The sequence below is a fragment of the Bubalus bubalis genome, chromosome 21 (genome assembly GCF_019923935.1).
Source record: "Bubalus bubalis isolate 160015118507 breed Murrah chromosome 21, NDDB_SH_1, whole genome shotgun sequence".
NCBI lineage: Eukaryota > Metazoa > Chordata > Mammalia > Artiodactyla > Bovidae > Bubalus > Bubalus bubalis.
Genome location: NC_059177.1, coordinates 22004929 through 22017134, shown reverse-complemented (window position 1 = coordinate 22017134; position 12206 = coordinate 22004929). Strand labels below are relative to the sequence as shown.

The window sequence follows — 12206 nt, the reverse complement described above, 5'->3', positions numbered from 1 at the left end:
AGTAAGTGAAAGAGAGAAAGAGATAAATTCAGTTTAAAATGCAAAGCCACTCCACTACATAATCAGCCTACCTCTTTACTGTTACCTAAATGCCTGCTTTTGATCCTTCACTGTCTAACCAGTTTGGAATTTGCAGAAATGAAAGCAGCTTGGGCATGGGTTGCATGTCCTGCTGTCTCTGGAGGATTTGTGAGGATCTGTTAGCCCATGGATTATGCACATTTTCTGTTGGCTTGGGTGTAAACCATCTGCAGTCTAACTGGAGCTGTGATACGCCTGCCGAGATGATGATTGCAATCACAGCTCGACGGCAAGAGAGATGCCAAAGTCAGCAGCGTGAAGGACATCAGAGCTTAAGCCTGCTCAGAAAATCTGTCCACTTTCACTCCTGCTTCCCCTTACAGGGTGCAGGAGAAGAACAGCCTCGGCGACACACAAAGACTTCTTCCAAAGGCGCCACAGCTAGTGCCTGTGCTGATGGCACTTGAGCCCTGATGCACAGAGACGGGGGATGACAGGAGACGTTTCTACTGTTTGGTTCTAAAGGTTCAGAGCAAGTATCCCACTCGATCTCTGTACACAGCCTACAGGTTGTTCTTTCCAGCTGACCTTGATGTTCATTTCAGCTAGATTCACCAGGAAAAATATTCTGGGATGAGAACAAAGGGAGAAACCAAGTATATAACATGGTCTGTCTCTCTTATCAAAATGGCCAAAACTGATGGCATCTCCAATCCTCTCTGTGCACACAGAGCTACTGTAAGCTGAAGTAGGTCTAAGCCATGTCTCATGCCAAGCAGACAGCACAAAGGCGGGGTGGCTGTCCCTCCTTTCCTAAAAACTGACCTTGAGGGTACATGGAAGTATGTCATCCCTGGGCCAGGTAGGAGGGTGCATACTACTCAGCACAAACCCCAGAGCATGATGGAGAGACTGTGTCTAATAAAACAATGTAATCCGAGCCATCCTTCAAAACTTTATAAATGCCATTGCCATCATTTTGATTTCCCAGACCACTACAGCTCCCACTGATAATCTTATTCCTCTGAGTTCAAACTCTAACACCTCTGGTATTTCTCTGTATGTTCATCAATGACAGAAATACAGTTCAAAATGGCCAAAGCAAAAAAGAAAATTATTGGCAGACATAACTAAAAAATATCCATGACTGTAATGCAATTCCTGGCATGGCTGCTTCTCAAGCAGTGCCATCAGAAAACACTTTCTCTTTCTCTCTGGCTCTTGGTTCTGTTTTCCCCCAAGTTGGCCCCATTCTTACTCAAGTGGTAGCAAGATAACTTCGGGTAGCTTTAGGCTTATATTCTATTATCTCAGCAAACTTCAGGGAAAAAGCATGCTTCTTTTCCAAAAGTTCTAACAAAAGTCACAGAATTGAGTCTGTGATTCTGAATAGCGTAGCTTGACCACATGTAAGTGAAAGTCGTTCAGTCATGTCCGACTCTTTGCGACCCTGAGGTCTATACAGTCCATGAAATTCTCCAGGCCAGAACACTGGAGTGGATAGCCTTTCCCTCCTCCAGGGGATCTTCCCAACCCAGGGATCAAACCCAGGTCTCCTGCATTGCAGGTGGATTCTTTACCAACTGAGCTATCAGGAAAGCCCTAGCTTGACCACATGTCCATCCCTAAACCAATCATCATAACTAGAATGATGCAACTGCCATGTGGCCATGCCATGATGCTTTCAGACAAAGCAAAAGGTCAGTCTCACACCAACCATGTGGTCCAAGAGTAGCTTGTTTCTTCAGGGAAAGTCAGAATGATACTCAAGATAAAAAGAGAACAAATGCCAGCCAGCCTGGCAAAAACAGCCAAAATGCAACTTTGCTCTAACCCAGGACTATAGTGAGAGAAGTAGCCCAATGAGAGGAGGGGACTTGTGCATATATTTTCCTTTCTGTTTCCAAATTTTCTTTAATGTTATTATATTGTCTTTATTCTTTAATGAAGGTGGAGGGTGTGGAATAAAGGAAAAGAATAACAATGCTAAGTTTTAAATAAATGTAGATATGATAATATAAAGGTCAAGGGTTTTCTTCAGAATAATAGAATCTACCATTTGACATTATTCTTTTTAAAGTGTCCATGTATATTACCTCATTTGATCAGTTTAAGTCACTCCTTCTGGAGATGACTAAATAAGACAAATGACATCATGGATATGTCTTCCAAATGATTTCTGCTTCACTAAAATGTATTGTTCTGAAACCAAGAGCATGACTCCAAAGTAATTCAAGTAATAGGTATATAATGTTTTTCAAAAAACAAATACAGAAATATTTCAACAGATTTCAAATATGATTGGGAGAGATCCAGTACTATAAAAATCCAGTACTATAAAATATTAAAATTCCTTAGCTAGCAGATTCAAGGCCCTCCTTGACTCTCTAGCTTTGTCTGCTAGTATATCCAATCATGTATGCCACATTCATCAGTGCTGGTCACCAAGCCTTGCCATGGCTCTTCTCAGTTCATTACTGGGAGATACCCCCAATCTACTCTTTGCCTAGAAAACCCTTTTCATTTTTAAAAACTTCACACACACAACACATTTTCCAGGAAACATTCCCTGATCCCCCTATTAAGCTCTCTTGAGTTAAAGTATATTATTAACATTAATTCTCCTCTCTGACCCTTATTTCAGTCTACCTTATATTATACTTAGATATACACTCTTAGTGGGCAAGGATGTGCTCTTTTCCATATATTTATAGCCTCTTTCCCACCCTGAAATTGCAACTGAATTGCTTGTTTTGTTTTGTATTATTTTATTTATTATATCATTCAGTGATAGAAGACCTGAATAAAAGAAGACAGAGTTGTTCCTGCAAGAGCTATAGACAGAGAAACACATAGCAAATCTTAAGTACTGTGCACATAACCTTTTCCAGAGAAGCCTATCATTTTACTTCCACCTCTTAGTGGCAAAAGAGAAGAACAAAATGGCTATGAGCACTACCAAGTAGGAAGCAAAGGTCTAGGAATGAAACCAAGTTCTCCTCACTATAGTCTAACTTTAGCAATCATCTGAAACAGGGAGTAGAGTTAAAAATAAAGCTCTCACCCAAAAGGCAGCCAGGATACAACCCAGTTACTTACGCTGAGCCAGCATCTTTTCAGAGCCACTTTCCAGGCAGTTAAATACAGCCATGCACAGTCCTCTGGGCCAGAGCCTGAGCTAATTAGGGAGTCACTGGAAAGGAACAGTGAGACTTTTAATAAAAGAGCTGCCACAAGCCATAGCATTAGTACTATGCCTGTTCAAAACGCCAGAGTCTGTTTCTTGCCATCACGCATTACCACACTAACAATTAAGGGAAAAGGGGTTTGGGGTAATGAGAATTTCATAAGCCATAAATGTTTTTGTAATTTGCAGCATCAGAACACTTTACTAAAGGGAAGACAGCATAGAAAGGCACATATTTTATTTTTCCATAGATATGACTTGCAAACATCTAAATCGGCTGCCCTTTCACTACCTTTAAAGTGCTTTTCTTTTAAGAAAAATAACATTCCATTTAGGTTTTCTATCAACCTTGATTAATTGGGTGATAAAATGGATACTATTTAAAAGGATATCATCAGAAAATAGGCTCATTGTAAATAAAAGGGGTATGTCAGAGAAGGAGCACCCTGACTCTCAGACTATAAAAGAGATACTTAACCAATATCAGACATCATTACAGTAGTAATTTGTAACACATCTGACCCCAACTCTCATCACTTAATAAATAGGACAAAAACATGTCCTCTGCATCTGATGGAAACATGGGCATCTCTGTGTTAATTTTTTTGTTTTACTTTTGAATTTCTGCTTGTGTTTTCAGAGACTCCAAGACTGATCATCTTAAAGACAATGTAGCCAAACACTGGGGGCTTCCCAGGTGGCACTAGTGGTAAAGAATCCACCAACAATGCAGGAGACGCAGGAGACATGAGTTCAATCCTTGGGTCAGGAAGATCCCCTGGAGGAGGAAATGGCTACCCATTCTGGTATTCTTGTCTGGGAAATCCCATGGACAGAGGAGCCTGGTGGGCTATGGTCCATAGGGTCACAAAGAGTCAGACACAACTGAAACAACTTAGCATGCACACAGCCAAACCTTAAACCAAGAGATTAAACTTGTGAGCCATATTTTTATTTCTCTAAAATTCCTATTGTTATTTATAACAGTGACTTCAAGTCTGGTTGTCAGTTTCTTTGGCAATAAGGATTCCTCATATAAATAACACTTTATAGCTTGCAAGACACTTTTTCACAAATGTTATCTAAATTCTCACAGTAAGTAAACTCTCACAGTAAGTATCTACCCCCAGATTATAGCATTTCATAAAAAGACAAAATATTTTAAATCTTCCCAATTTATTTTTAAGCAATTAAATAATACTTTTATTTTTAAAAAAATGAAAGAATTACAAGATAGTATTTTAGAAATCTGACGCTTAACTAGTCTGTTTTTTAGCAACACACACTTATCAAAGTATTGGAACTACAGCATTGAAATTTTCAAGCTTTAAATATATAAATAAAATTTTAGTCATGCATCATAATTAAAAGATATCTAGTAGATACATGCAATACAAAGCAATCTTTTAAAGTACCATGTTTCAAATTAGTTGATATATGCAAAAGATAGGGCACCACGATTAATAGGGGAGAAGAGAGTACAGGCCTGAAGCATGAGAAAGAAACAATGAATGAAATAGTTATCCTGACAATCAAAAATTCAAGTTTCCCAAAATTCAACAGTCATGCCCAAAGGCAAAAGAGGAAAACTCCTCATGTGGAATAATTTTGGAAGCCATGAGAAACCTAACAAAGACACTCCATCAGACTCTTGCATTTGATTGGTTGATGCCTGAAATTCTACCAGACATGCATCCCTGCTGTTTGACCCTATTAGAATTCCACCCATTTGGGGATGGAGTGGGAAACAAAGAGCTCATATAATAACATAAGCTGTTCTAGTTTCTCTACACTCCATGCAACTAACAGTTAAGCAGGAAATTTTTGAAGGTGAAGATCTTACAGTGAAGCAATGATACCACATATTGACTGAGTGTTGTGTGTTAAATATTTCATAGCTACCATTGCACACTGAAACTGTGAGTTGGGTATTCTTAATACATGTCATGTACAAGAGACCGAGGCTCAGAACAGTTAGATCATTTACTCAAAGTTCAGGGAAAACCAATGACAAATTAGAGGTCAGAGCTGGACCACTGGAAAAGCTAAATTGGTGCTAAACTGAAGATGTGAAGATGGCTTTGGGCTCCTTAAAAAGACACCTCAGTATTGAAACAATAACTGAAGCACAACCAACTCTGCAGGTGATAAAGGGACCACAGGTCTCAATACAGAAGAAAAGAAAACAAGCAGAGACCAGCAAAGAAATGGTCCCTTCCTTTCTTGTCTATCTGTCTCTCTCTCTCTCATCTTTCTCTGTTCTCAAACACACACACCACTAAAATTCAAAGCACATGATAAAGAGATGGAAAACTTAAACCATTGAATAAGCAATGCATTTATAATTACACATTGTAATTCTTTAGGATTCTGTCACAACAAGGGTACATGTTTACAGAGACAAAGAGAATTGAGTGTTAGGAGAATTTTAATTCACGGCAAGAAGATCATCAAAAAATAAATGGCACTGAACTTTGCCTACGATTTTAACAAAGGACACCAGTATGTGGGAAGCTCCCTAAATAAAACTAGTGTTAAAAACTTAGTCAGGTCTGGTGCAGGATATTTCCTGGTTTTGCCAAGCAAAGAGATTAGAAAACTTAATATTGATATTAACAAAGATGGTTATTTGATTTTTACTTTGTTAGGAACTCTCCCAGAGAGTTCTATATTCTTAAACAATATAATTTCACCAAGAGAAGAGTTTTGGGTACTACAAAGTAAAACCAAATCATCCAAAATAATAACTGGCCAATTAGATTTGACTGAACTAATTATGCTAATTATCAGCTATTGTTAAGAGTAATATTTTAAATGACTAGAAATGCAAAGAGAGAAAACAAATCCTGGAACATGCCAAACTCAGTCACTGAAAATATCATAGTCAGCCTAATTCTCTGACGTTAATACCCATCACTAATCCCATTCAGGGGGATTTCTGTAGTGTTTTTCTTTATGAATGAGTGTTTTTAACTCCCTGAAAAACTATAAATAACCAAAGTCCTACAAGAGAGGAAGAGGAGTAAGGTATAGAGAAAAAACGCTGACCAAATTTTAGTCATGGTTCTCCTTGGTACTCTTGAACTAACCACACCAAGTCTTTGACACCATGTATTTCTACCTACAAAATAGGGAGACTGAACTAAAGAAACCCTGGAGTCTAACATTATATGATTTTATAAGTCATCCATAACTATATTTTAAGAAGAATCCACTTTGTTCAAATGCTTCAAATGAAGCATTAATTAATTAAAAATTAAAACCACAGTCTGTGCTCAGAAGTGTCCTTTAAAAAAGGGAACTCATTGGAATTTTGCTTTATTTAGAGCATTTTAAATGAAGTTATTCCTAATATATCCTACAGATCTCTCAATATATAGGAAGAGTCAGCAAAATACATATATTTTTTTATTTTGGAGAACAAAGTACTGGGAATTTCTGTGATAATCAAACTGCTTTATTCTCAGCACAGTTCTGCTAGTTTAACTAGCATGTCACTGCCCTCTCTTGGTAGATACTGAGATAACAGAAGCTGATTTCTATGCAGGGATTAGAACGTAGCTTTAGGCTTCAACAAGATACTTTGATTCTTGTCAACAGAGGGATATACCTAATAAGACAAGTATAAATGTAATCTATATATTTAAAAGGTAGAAATTCATTGTTTTCAAGACTGGTTTCCTCCAAGAACCAATTCAGATGGACAGATACAGAATAATGTGCACAATGTTTACTAGAGAGTAGTCTGAGTAGCAATCCTCCTTCTGGAGGAAGGGAAGAAAGAAGACAGGGGATGGGGCAGTAATGCGGTCTCAACAAGGGCCTCCATCAGCTCCCCAGAGAACCCTGAAACTGGATGGACCCCTCAGTTGGGGCAAAAAGACAGTAATATGACTCATATCAACTAGTCATTGGATACATTCTGCCCTTTGGAAGCAGCCATGACCCTGGACAAGGTGACTGATTAGCCAAGGGCAGTTTCTGGAGAGGACTGACACACCTGAGGACTGTCAGCTAGCAGCACTTCTAGAAGGTAGAGGAATAGATCTTTCAGTCCTAAAGGAAAATCTGAGTATCATATCAGAGTGTCTGCTACATAATTACTTTATACTGTGGTTAACAACTTTCTGTTTCTTAATAAACAACAGACAATTAATCTTAAAACAACTCCAAAAATCAAAGGTAATAAATATAGGAAATAGTGCAACCACTTTGAGAAGCAGTTTGGTAGTTTCTTTGAACAGTAAATATAAATTTACCATATGAACCAGTAATTCCACTCCTGGGTGAAAGACAAATGAAAATATACATCTACACAGAGACTTATGCACGCAGAATATTCATAACAGAATTATTCAAAATAGACTCAAAAATAGAAACAATTCAATGTCTATCAACTGGTAAATGGATATGACAAAATGTGTTATATTCATGGAATGGAATAATATTCTGGAATAAAAAGGAATTTAGTACTGATACATACATACTACAACAAGGATAAACTTTGGAAACATATACTAGGACTTCCCTCGTGGCACAGTGAATAAGAATTTGCCTGCCAATTGCAGGAGACACGGGTTTGATCCCTGGTCCAGGAAGATCCCACTGCCTCGGGCCAGCTAAGCCTGTGCACCACAACTACTGACCCCACGCTCTTGAGCCCACAAGCTGCAACTATTGAAGCCCAGGAGCCCAGGGCCCAGACGCTGCAACTAATGGACCCAGGTACTGCAACTGCTGAAGCACACACGCCTAGAACCTGTGCTCAGCAAGAAGAGAAGCCACCACATGAGAAACCCACGCACCCCAACGGAGAGTAGCCCCCAACTCACTGCAACTAGGGAAAGCCTACCCAAAACAACAAGAACCCAGCACAGCCAAAAATAACTAAATAAAGAATATAATGAAGCAACTGACAAACAACTAATCTCAAAAATATACAAGCAACTCCTACAGCTCAACTCCAGAAAAATAAATGACCCAATCAAAAAATGGGCCAAAGAACTAAATAGACATTCCTCCAAAGAAGACATACAGATGGCTAACAAACACATGAAAAGATGCTCAACATCACTCATTATCAGAGAAACGCAAATCAAAACCACTATGAGGTACCATTTCACGCCAGTCAGAATGGCTGAGATCCAAAAGTCTACAAGCAATAAATGCTGGAGAGGGTGTGGAGAAAAGGGAACCCTCTTACACTGCTGGTGGGAATGCAAACTAGTACAGCCACTATGGAGAACAGTGTGGAGTTCCTTAAAAAACTGGAAATAGAACCGCCTTATGATCCAGCAATCCCACTGCTGGGCATACACACTGAGGAAACCAGAAGGGAAAGAGACACGTGTACCTCAGTGTTCATCGCAGCACTGTTTATAATAGCCAGGACATGGAAGCAGTCTAGATGTCCATCAGCAGATGAATGGATAAGAAAGCTGTGGTACATATACACAATGGAGTATTACTCAGCCATTAAAAAGAATAGATTTGAATCAGTTCTAATGAGGTGGATGAAACTGGAGCCTATTATACAGAGTGAAGTAAGCCAGAAAGAAAAACACAAATACAGTATACTAACACATATATATGGAATTTAGAAAGATGGTAACAATAACCCTGTGTACAAGACAGCAAAAGAGACACTGATGTATAGAACAGTCTTATGGATTCTGTGGGAGAGGGAGAGGGTGGAAGATTTGGGAGAATGGCATTGAAACATGTAAAATATCATGTATGAAACGAGTCGCCAGTCCAGGTTTGATGCACGATACTGGATGCTTGGGGCTGGTGCACTGGGACAACCCAGAGGGATGGTATGGGGAGGGAGGAGGGAGGAGGGTTCAGGATGGGGAACACATGTATACCTGTGGCGGATTCATTTCAATATTTGGCAAAACCAATACAATATTGTAAAGTTTAAAAATAAAATAAAATTTTTAAAAAAAGAATATATTATGCTAAACAAAAGAAGCCAAAAGAGACTGCGTGTTACATGAGTTCCTACATGTAATACCAAGGAGCAACTGTATACACATTTAATGAGATCACATTTATTTTTTTTTCCTTCAAGATTGCCCTAGATGTTCATTTCAACTTCACCAAGACACAAAATACATAAGGGGAAAAGGCAGGAGTTAAAACAGAAAAAAAAATCTAACATCTATTGAGAGCATACTATAGTCAATACTGTCCTAGGTACTCTTCATACATAATTATTATTTAACTACAATTTCTGTGAGATGGATGTTTATTTTTATTCAATGAATGAGAAAGCTGAGGTTCAGAAGATTAACAGTTCACCTGAACTCATCAAGTATGGTTAAAAAAACAATGATGGATAAGACTGTATAAACCAAACAATATATTTATGAATTTCAGACTACTTTGTGATTGTCTTTTTGGAGCTATGCAGCAAGACTCTGTCCCCTATGTATAGGAATGGAGTTTCCCCTGAAAAAAACTGACTACCCCACTATAAAACATCCTGGGGAGCAGTTTTTCCTGAAGCTGGATATTTCTTTCAAAAACTTCCTGGCCCATTTACCTGGACACCAAGGTTCAAAGCAATGGGGAATGACTGTGGGAGATGAGGTGCTCCTGGCCACATAGAGACAGGACAGAAGGAAACAGCAAGCTGGCCTGGAATCACAGGTTGGGTTCTCCAGAAGCAGATACTGAGATGGTTGTGGGGAGGGGGCAAGGTGTTTATTAGGAAAGAACGTCAGTGAAAGGAAGCACTGGGAGGCTAGATAGGACAAAACAAGAAGTTCCACTGTGATGCAGGCCTGATAAAGCCCTGACCAACCTGGTGGGGCTCTCTGGAGCAAGCACTGCCCATCAGAGTTCTTGGATGTCACATCTCTGTGTCCACTGCACCTAGGGAGAGACCCCAGGTTTGATCTGTGTTATGAGTAGTTGAAAATTATTCTCCACACTGTACATCCTTTTCATTTTATTCTGGCCTCAGTTTGTGCTGAGTGATTAGAAAAAGAGCCTATAACCACGGTAGAATAACAGACAGGAGAGATGTAGGTGTCAGAATGACTTCGTCTGCAAGTACAGACAGACTCAACTTGTTGAGATAATATGTATTGTTTCTTATGTGGGGAAATTCAGAGTTAGAGCAATTTCAGAGGTTATATGACTGGGGCTCCAGCTCCACTTCCCTGTGATTATCTTGCTTCCTCTCTCCTCTGCGTTAACTTCATCCTTAGACTGGTGGTAAAAGAGGAAATAGATCCAGACAAAATATACAAACAAAATAATGTCAAGAGTCAGAAAATGAATGGTCTCTTCTGGTGCATCCTTCATAAAAACAAGAAAACTTTTCCCAAAACCCCCTACTTCCACCCCAGCAGACCTTCCCTCACATCTTATTGGCCAAAACAAATCGTTTATCACCTCTAAACCAATCAGTAGCATGTGGTCCACTTGGACTCACCATGACTGGCTCAGTCTAAACAGAATCTGCCTGCTCTAACTACTGCTGAGACCAATGACCTCTAAAGCACAAAGCTCTGGGGAGCTTTGTCTGGATATTCAGACAAAGTCAGAATTCTCTCAGGAAGAAGTAAAGGCAAAATGTTGGTCAGGTGTACAATCAACATAGTACCCTGCACAAATGCTCTAATTGCTGAAATCAGCAAGTGTCACCTTGCCAGCAACTATGGTGCAAAGTCCAGAAGTAGCAGAAGCTGGAGTTTGGGAACAAGAACAGAAAAAATCACATTGGCTTATTTCTGCTCATATCCTAGTATCTGAAGAGAATCTGTATATTTTAAGAACTCCCAGGAAGCTAATTTCCCAAATCAGTTTCATTTCACTGTGTCTCTAATTATCTTACACAATTAAAAAAAAATTGAACCCTGATTCTCATGACATCCAAGTAGTTCATGGGTACAAGCATATGACAGTAATTTCTCTCAGATCTCAAGACCCCTGGGGGATTTCACTGACCAGGAATCCACCTTCAATAACCAGAAAAGACATTAGGTGACTCACCAAACAAGAAATGTTTAACTGATTTCCATAAACACTGCTATTACATTAAAAATGTAACTACTTATTTTACAATGATAAATGAGAATTTTTGAGTATAATATCAGTAGAACATTCCACCAATACTTGGTTGCAATCCTATTTGTTTCCATTACAAGAAGGAAATGAAAGAAGAAACTCTTTCTCTGTGGAAACTGTCTGAAATTCTATTTCTACCACCCATTATATAGAAAAAAATAAACTCTCCACATCATTCTCTGTCCCTCAACCCCAAAAGAGACACATTAGTTCTAGAGTAAGGTAAAACAGGCCTTGATATTTTAATCAAATTCCTTGGGTGATACTGAGGCACAGGCAAACTTTGGGAATCACAATATAATCTAACTGCATCATTTGATAAATGGAAAAAATTTCAAATGGTTAAAGAAAAAAAGCAAAAGCAAAATATCTAAGTCCCCCTTACCAAAAGCCTGGTATTCTTTCCATTACCTCATCAGTTACATCATCAATACTGGGTTGGCCAAAAAGTTCCTTCAGGATTTTCCATCTTAATTTAAAAAAAAAGAACAAACTTTTTGGCCAACCCAATACACTAAAGTAGTATGCCAAACATTACATTAAGAACCAGTTGTAACTCTTGGGATCTAAGGAGAAAGACTGTTTAAGAGAGAACATGAAAATGAGGATTAGCTATAGGAAAACAGCTATGGAGTATGAGTTAAAGCAATAGAGAGACCAAGAGCTAATTAGAGAGACAGGGGAAACTGGAGGGAAAAAAAATTTGGAGATAGAACAGCAGGGATTCTATCCAAGTTAGTAAAGGAGACTAGACCAACACAGGAGGGCCTTGCAATGAGCTAAAAATGAAAACCACTAATGTTCTTTAAATCCAGAACTCAATGAAACTAGCATAAAGGATAATGACTTCATATGTACCATTTCTGTGTTATACTTTCCCACTCAGCATAATAATGTGATAAAGGCCAGTTGGATTGCA

At 38.8% G+C, this 12206-nt stretch overlaps 1 long non-coding RNA gene across 2 annotated transcripts in view; it reads right to left on the bottom strand.

Moving 5' to 3' along the window:
- The window catches only part of LOC102411250, a 303056-nt gene that overhangs the window by 253776 nt on the left and 37074 nt on the right, over nt 1-12206 (bottom strand). For both annotated transcript variants that reach the window (XR_003105552.2, XR_328933.3), the window contains one exon: nt 3121-3214. This is a non-coding gene — a long non-coding RNA (uncharacterized LOC102411250). The remainder of the gene's footprint in view (nt 1-3120; nt 3215-12206) is intronic.